This window comes from Tachyglossus aculeatus, unplaced genomic scaffold (genome assembly GCF_015852505.1).
Source record: "Tachyglossus aculeatus isolate mTacAcu1 unplaced genomic scaffold, mTacAcu1.pri scaffold_200_arrow_ctg1, whole genome shotgun sequence".
Lineage (NCBI taxonomy): Eukaryota > Metazoa > Chordata > Mammalia > Monotremata > Tachyglossidae > Tachyglossus > Tachyglossus aculeatus.
Window position 1 is genome coordinate 99,508 of NW_024044916.1, and position 8,959 is coordinate 108,466.

Genomic DNA, 8,959 nt, shown 5'->3' on the forward strand with positions numbered 1-8,959 from the left:
CAGCATTATGAATTTTTTATGATATTTGTTAATGATGATGATATTGGTATTTGCTAAGCACTTACTATTTGTCAAGCACTGTTCTAAGTACTGGGGTGTACACAAGGAAATCAGGTTGGACAAAGTCCCTGTCCCACATGGGGCTCACAGTCTTAATCCCCATTTTATAGATCAGGTAACTGAGGCCCAAAGGAGTTGAGTGACTTGCCCAAGATCACATAGAAGACATGTGGTGGAGTTGGGATTAGAACCCAGATCCCTCTGACTCCCAGACCTGTGCTCTTTCCACTAGGCCAAGCACTTACTATGTGTTAAGCACTGTTCTATGCGCTGGAGTAGAAACAATCAATCAAGCTGGACATAGTCCCTGTCCCACATGGGGCTCACAGTCTAAGCGAGCTCCTCCACCACTTGTCTGCTGCGTGACTTTGGGCAAGTTACTTCACTTCACTGTGCCTCAGTTACCTCATCTTAAAAATGGGAATTAAGGCTGTGAACCCCATGTAGGACATTGACCGTGTCCTACCTAATTACCTGGTATCACCCCATTGCTTAGTACAGTGTCTGGCACGTAGTAAGCACTAAAACGATACCGCGGGACAAAAACAATGAAAAAAAATATGAAAATGGCTCAGATTAAGACACGAAAGGATCTTTTGGCATTAAGCGGTATTCAACACCTACAGTGGCTGGTCCAGCTATTGGGCAGCTCCAGTGAGGCCTGGACTTTCAACGGACTCTGGGTAAAAGGACTGACATTCCCTGCCCACGCCTGATCTACCTCATCCTCTCCCCAAAACCAACAACCTACCTAAAATCCTTAGCCCATGGTAAGGTAAATCGAAATGGTGTACCCAAGCTGGCTACGCCACCGGTTTCCCTTAGCAATGCATCTTCCCGCAGCGGGTCACAGTTTCCCCATGTGCAGAATGAGCACAGCAACTGCAGATCCGAGACGGGACATTAAGGTCCTACCGCAATGGTGGAATGGAAGGCCATACAGGAATCAGCTCTTCGATCACGAGGAGAGGCAGGACTGAGAGCAAGGGATCTTTCCTGGTTTCTGCATCTCAGTTGTGAGGCCAGATTGGGGTTGATGGTGAATTTTTAGGGAATGTTAACTGGGGCCCTGGGGGAAAAGGCAAAAAGGAAAACTCTGATTAGACCCAATAAACAATGCAGGAGAAACCTTCTCTCTCTGGGGTGGTGGCTTTCTGGAGCGGGGAGATGGAGAGAAGGGAGGTGGGGCTGACTTGTTGGCATTTTCTTTGGTCCCCAGATATCCAGGAAGCGAGAGGCTCAATTAGACAGGGCAAGGAATCAAATCATAGAATTGCATTGCCTGAAGCAGCCTCAAGGGGCCATTCCTTCCATCCCTCTCTGGTGACTTTTTCTTGTGCTCAAGGCGGGAAAGATACTGCCATTCTGGCCTCTGAACTCAACCATGTTAGAACTTTCTTTTTTCCTTGACCTCTCTTTCATTCAACCCACCTATTCAATCCATCACGAAATCCTGTCAGTCCCACCTTCACAACATCGCTAAAATCCAGGCTTTCCTCTCCACCCAAATTCTACCACCTTAATGCAATCACTCATCCTATCCCACCTGGATTACTGCATCATCCTCCTCGCTGACCTTCCAGCCTCCTGTCTCTCCTCACTCCAATTCATATTTAACTCTGCTGCCCGGATCATTTTTCTACAAAAACGTTCAGTACATATTTCTCCACTCGTCAAGTAACTCCATGGTTGCCCATCTACCTCTGTATCAAACAAAAACTCCTCATCATTGGTTTTAAAGTACTCCATTACCTTGCACCCTCCTACCTCACCTTGCTACTGTTCTACTACTACCCAGCCCAAAAACTTCTCTCCTCCAATGCCAACTTTCTCACTGTACATCTATCTCATCTATCTCACCGGTGACCCTTTGTCATGCCCTTCCTCTGGCCTGGAATGCCCTCCCTTCTAAACTCCAATTAGTCTCTCCCACTTCAAAGCCTTATTGAAGGCACATCTCCTTCAGCAGGCCTTCCCTGATTTTAAGCCTTCCTTTCCTCTTTTTCCTCTCCCTCTGCATCGCCCCGAAATTGCTTCCTTTGTTCGTCCCCTTCTAAGCCCCACAGCACTTGTGTGCATATTTGTAAACTCTTTGTGGGTGGGGAATGTGTCTGTTCACTGTCGTATTGTACTCTCCCAAGCACTTAGTACAGTACTCTGAACACAGTAAGTGCTCAATAAATATTATTGAAACCATGAATATTTGTTAAGTGCTTACTATGTGCCAAGCACTGAACTGAGCGTTGGGGTAGATTCAAGAAAAGCAGATCCCACATGGGGCTTAAAGTCTCAGTAGGAAGAAGAACAAATTTTGAACACCCATTTGCAGATGAGCGAACTAAGGCCCATAGAAGTTAAGTGGCTTGCCTAAGGTTACACAGGAGGCATGTGATGGAAACTGAATTAGAACCCAGGTCTCTGATTCCCAGGGCAGTGTTCTTTCCACTAGGCCATGCTGTTCCTCTCACAGATCATCAACTCAGTTCTCTCCTCTACTGTTCAGGAAGGAAGAGTTTGCTCTCCAGCCATTGGTGGAAGAAGAAGATCTCTTCTTCCCCAGAACCCCTCATGTTCTTACCTCCAGTTCCATTTTGGCATAAGTGGGCTTCAATTTTAGCTATCTTGGGACTCCCTCCCCTTCACATGCACCAGACCACCACGCTCCCCACCGTCAAAGTCATATTAAAAGTGTATCTCCCCCAAATAAACCCTCTTTTCCTCGGGTCTCTCTCTCTTCTGCATCACCAATGCACTTGAATCTGTGATGTTTTGGTATTTAATATCTGCCCCACTCCCGACCCCACAACACTTCTGTGCATATCTTTGAATTATATATTATAAATTATTTGTTTATATCAATTTCTATCTCCCTCTCTAGATTGTAAGCTCACTGTGGACAGGGAACATATCTACCAAATCCGTTGTGCTGTACTCTCCCAAGTGTTTAGTACAGTGTTCTGCACACAGTAAGTGCTCAATAAATACCATTGATAATGAGGTGATGATATGGGGGTGTAACAGCTCTGGATGTGAAGGAAATGGAGGTGACAGACAGAGTAATGAAAATAACAATTCATTCATTCATTCATTCAATCGTATTTATTGAGAGCTTACTTTGTGCAAAGTACTGTACTAAACGCTTGGAAAGTACAATTCAACAACAGAGAAAATCTCTGCCCACAAAGGGCTCACAATCTAGAAGGGGGGAGAGAGCAATCATCATAGTGGTATTTCTTAAACACTTCCTTTGTACCAACCACTGTAATAAGCGATGGGGCAGATACAACATGACCAGGTTCCATATTGGACTCACAGTCTAAGTAGGAGGGAGAACAGGGATTGAGTCCCCATTTGGCAGATGAGGTAACTGAGGCATAGAGAAGTTAAGCAACTTGCCCAAGGTCATGCATCAGGTATGTGGAGGAGCCAGGATTAGAACTCAGGTCCTCTGACTCCCAGGCCCTGGTTCTATCCACTAGGCCACACAGCTCCTCAAGCATCATCAGCAACTAGCATGTACAGGGCGCTATTTGGGGCTCTGAGCAGCCACATTCATTCATTCATTCATTCATTCATTCAATCGTATTTATTGAGCACTTACTGTGTGCAGAGCACTGTACTAAGCAGTTGGGAAATACAAATGATAATACCCTTCCTTCCTTCCTTCCAGGCCCTAGATTCTAATTCAGTGGTTCCCTAACTTTTGAGCTGAAGTTCATGGGAGCACATTGTTCAGAGGTTGACGTCAACAAACATCCTCACCTCTCAGCCACTTATATATTCTGGTTTAGCTGAGCCTGGCCCAGATTCCTGGAGGCTATCTGAGGAAATTATAGAAAACAATAGACAAGAAGCCCTCTCCTACCTCACCTCCCTTCTCTCTTTCTACAGCCCAGCCCTCACACTCTGCTCCTCTGCCACTAACCTCCTCACAGTGCTTCGTTCTCCCCTGTCCCATCATCGACCCCTGGCCCACATCCTACCTCTGGCCTGGAATGCCCTCCTTCCTCACTTCCGCCAAACAAGCAAACCTCCCCCTTCAAAGCCCTACTGAAAGCTCACTTCCTTTGGGATGCCTTCCCAGTCTGAGCCCCCTTTTCCTCTGCTGCTCCTCCCCTCCCCATAACCCCGACTCCCTCCCTCTGCTCTACCCCACTTCCCACCCCAAAGCACTTGTTCATACATGTAGATATTTATTATTCTATTGATTTTATTAATGATGTTTATAAATCTATAATTCTATTTATTTATATTGAATCTATGGATTCCTGTTTACCTGGGTTTTTTGTTTGTTTTGTTGTCTGTCTCTCCTCTTTTATACTGTGAGCCCATTTTTGGGTAGGGATTGTCTCTTTTTGTTGCTGAATTGTAATTTCCAAGCACTTAGTACAGTGCTCTGCACACATTAAGTGCTCAATAACTAAGATTGAATGAATTAAGGAATGCCAGCTAGATCTGCTGGGCCCTTCCACCCAAACTGGTCTTGATTATTTCAAGTTTGAGTGGGTAAAGCATCTTTACATTGTGCCCTGTTTGGCTTCTACAAAGTTCTAGGACTTGTAGGTGGGACTTCTAGAGGGAAGGTAAACTTCATGTGTTAGGTTCCCACAAAGAATGATAAGGTCAGAGGAACAAAATACAGAGAGTGACTGAAAATGGGATGGGGCATGAGTAGATGTAATAGTAGTAGTAGTGGTAATAGCAGTAGTAGTAGTAGTGGTGGTGATAGAAGTAGTAGAAAGAGGAGGAGGAGGAGAAGGGGGAAGAGAAGGGGGAGGAGGAGGAGTATTTTGGTGTAATAGAGTACTGGCCTGGGAGTCAGAAAGTCATAGGTTCTAATCCCTGATCCACCCGTTGTCTGCTGTATGGTCTTTGGCAAGTCACTTCTCTTCTCTGTGCCTCAGTTACTTAATCTGTAAAATGGGGTTGAGACTGTGAGGCCCACATGGGACTGGGGCTGTGTCCAATCCAATTTGCTTGTAACCACCCCAGGGCTTAGTACAGTGCCTGGCACAAAGGAAGCGCTTAACAAATTCCACAGTTATTATTAGTAGAAGTAGTAGTAGCAGCAGAAGTAATAGTAATAGAAGTAGTGGTAGTAGTATCAGTAGTAACTGTAGACGTAGTTGACATAGTAGTAGCAGTAGTAATAGTAGTAGCCTTAATAGAAGTAATAATAATAGTAGTAAAAATAATAATAATAATAATAATAACAGTAATAATAATAATAATAATGGTATTTGTTAAGCGCTTACTATGTGCCAAGCACTGTTCTAAGTGCTGGGATAGATACAAGGTTTTCCCACGTGGGGCTCACAATCTTATTCCCCATTTAACAGATGAGATAACTGAGGCCCATTGAAGTGAAGTGACTTGTCCGAAGTTACACAGATGACAAGTGGCAGAGACATGATTAGAACCCCGACCTATTCCACTATGGCACACTGTTTCTTTACTACTCCTACTAGTAATAGTGGTAACAGTAATGGAGTAATAGTGCCAGTAGTAGTAGGAGTGGTATTGGTAGTAATAGCAGTAGTAATAGTAGTAGTCATGGTAGCAGCAGTAGAAATAGTAGTAGTATTTGTAATAATAGTAACAATAGTAGTAATAGTTGCAGCAATAGTAACAGTAGCAGTAGTCATGATAGTCATAGTAATCGATCAATGGCATTTATTGAGCACTTCTGTGCAGCCCACTGTACTAAATGCTTGGAAAAGGACAATGCAACAGTAGTAGTAGTAATGGTGGTGATAGAAGTAGTGGCAGTAGTAGTGATGTTAGTAGTAATGGTGATAATAATAATTGTGGTATTTGTTAAGAGCTTACTATGTGCCAAGCACTGTATGAAAATACAAGATGATCAGGGCCCCCATGGGGCTCACAGTCTAAGTAGGAAGGAAAACAGGTACTGAATCCCCATTTGGCAGATGAGGTAACTGAGGCACAAAGAAGTGAAGTGACTTACCCAAGTCACGCAGCAGGCAAGTGGCAGAGCAGGATTATCATCATCAATCGCATTTATTGAGCGCTTACTGTGTGCAGAGCACTGTACTAAGCGCTTGGGAAGTACAAATTGGCAACATATAGAGACAGTCCCTACCCAACAGTGGGCTCACAGTCTAAAAGGGGGAGACAAAACCAAACATACTAACAAAATAAAATAAATAGAATAGATATGTACAAGTAAAATAAATAAATAAATAGAGTAATAAATATGTACAAACATATATACAGGTGCTGTGGGGAAGGGAAGGAGGTAGGATGGGGGGATGGATAGGGGGATGAGGGGGAAAAGTTAAACAACTTGCCCAAGGACCCACAGCAGCAAAGGGACAGAGGATTAGAACCAAAGTCCTCTGTCTCCCACTAAGCTGTATTTGGGAGACACACAGAAGTTAAGCGACTTGCCCAAAGTCACACAGCTGACAGTTGGCGGAGCCGGGATTTGAACCCATGACCTCTTACTCCAAAGCCCGGGCTTAGAGTGCAGTTCCTCTGATTCGCAGGCCAGTGCTCTTTCCATTGGGCCACGCTACTTCCTGATGATTTATCCCTCTCCTTAGTCTCCCAGCACCCCCGCCCCCGCCACCTCTTTCACCCCTGAGCTGTAAGTTCCTTGAGGGCAGGAATCAGGTCAATCAACTCTGTTGTACTGTACTTTCCCAAACACTTAATACAGTGCTCTGCACATTGTAAGTGCTCAATAAATACCATTGATTGATTACTATGACTATCATAGTAAGTGCTCAATAAATACCATAGTAATGATAATAATAATAATAATAATTATCTTGTTCTGAAAAGCAGAAAGAGAGAGATGAACAGAGGAAGAGGGAGAAAGAGAAAGGGAGAATTGAGGAAGTGAGAGAGCAATGTAGAGACAAGCAGAGTGACAGGAGTCAGGAGAGAGGTGAGTGGGAGAGGAAGAAGAAGGGGACAGGGAAAGTGTCTGTACTGCCACTACAGGGCCCACTGGAGCTGATCGGATGTGTATTTTATGTTCTTTGGGACTCCCAGGAGACTATCTCTAGAGACATATTGATAATAAAGCATTATGCTTCACCCTTTAAATTTTGAATCCTCTAGACACTTGAAGAGCTAGCAAGTCAAAATTCGGAGGTCTCAGATATCTCACCTTCTCCTAGGGAACGATCACGAAGCTAGTCTGCCCATCATGGTCTCCAAAGCATAATCAAACTGAGTCTCCCTGGGTGGGCCCCTCCCTGCCCTCATTTTATAAATGGGGAAATGAAGGTGGAGAAAGGGGTGGTGATGGGGTCTGAACTCTACTACAGGGGAGCCTCTAGGGTGTTCATTTCGGGGCTGGAAGGTGGGGAGTAGAGGCCTAAGGGCTGGAGGAGTTGGTGCGGGGGGGTCGCTTGGTGGAGGTCCTCAACTCTCATCCAATCAATGGTATTCATTAAGTGTTCACAATGTGCAGAGCACTATTCTAAGCACTGGGGTTTTATCAGGTTGAACACCATCCCTGTCCCACATGGGGCTTCCAGTCTAAGTTGGAGATTGATTGATTGGTTGATTGATTGACTGCATGAATGCAAGGAATCATAAGCAAGCAGAAACTCCTGATTACTGGCTTTAGGGCACTCAATAAACCTTTTCCTCTCCCCTTAAGCTCTCTCCTCTCCTACAATACCCCAGCTCACACAATTCATTCCTCTCATGCCACCCTGCCTCATTCTTATCTTTCTCACCATCAATTCCTTGCTTTTCCCCTCCCTGGAACACGCTCCACCTTCACCTCAGGAAGGCCACCACTCTCTGAATCTTCAAGATCTTTCTAGAATCACATCTCCTTCAAGAGATCTTCCCAGAATGTTCTTTCATCTCTCCACCGTAATTCCTCCCCAGTGATCATGGTTACTCTCACACACTGCATTGCACTTATAGACACATCTCTATCCTCTCTGGCTTCCTCTTAGTTTTGATTATTTTAATGTCTATCTCCTGCACTAGAATGTAAGCTCCTTGAAGGAATGGATTAATGTCTTCTAACTCTATTGTAATCTCACAAGCATTTAGGACATTGATCTGTACAGAGTATGTGCCAGATAAACATCATCCATTGACTGTTGTGGCTATGTCAGTTCCAGGCAATTCTGTGAGGTACCTTCTCCAAATTCTCCTCACAAGAGATGACACTCTTGTGTCACAGAGAAAGAGGGAGGGAGAGGGAGAGAGAGAGAGACGGTAAGCTCCTTGTGGACAGAGATTGCATCTACCAACTCTATTGAACTGATATTAATTATGGTGTTTGTTAAACTCTTACTATATACCAAGCACTGGACTAAGCTCTGGGGTAGATACAAATTAATCAGGTTGGACCCTCCCCATCCTAAGTAATACTTTCCTAAAAACTAAGTACAGTGCTCTGCACACAGTAGACGCTCAATAAACACTATTGATTGATTGATTGAGAGAGACAGAGAGAAAGACAGAGATACTGTAGACAGTAAGCTCCTTGTGGGCAGAGATCTTATCTATTGTAATTAATCACTCAATTAATTGTCTTGTCTTGTCCTATGCTATCGAGTTGCTTCTGACCCATAGCGACACCATGGACTCATCTCTCACAGAACGCCCCTCTCGCCATCTGTAATCATTCTGTTAGTGTATCCGTACAGTTTTCTTAGTAAAAATGTGGAAGTGGTTTAACCATTGCCTCCTTCCGTGCAGTACACTAGAGTCTCCATCCCCAGCTCTCTCCCATACTGCTTCTTCCCAGCACAGGGGAGTTTTGACTTGTAGCAGATTGCCTTCCACTCACTAGCCACTGCCCAAGATAGGAATAGAATGGGTAGGCCTCTTCTTGACTCTCCCTCCCATAGCCGAGACTGGTAGCGTACTGGAAACACTCCAGGTGCGACCCTGAGAGGGG

The 8,959-nt window shown here is 44.5% G+C and overlaps 1 non-coding gene across 1 annotated transcript; it reads right to left on the reverse strand.

Annotated features, from left to right (window-relative positions):
* Positions 1–8,821: 8,821 nt before the first annotated feature.
* On the reverse strand, positions 8,822–8,959 carry LOC119923595. Its single transcript, XR_005448899.1, has one exon. It is a non-coding gene; the product is annotated as a small nucleolar RNA SNORA7 (small nucleolar RNA).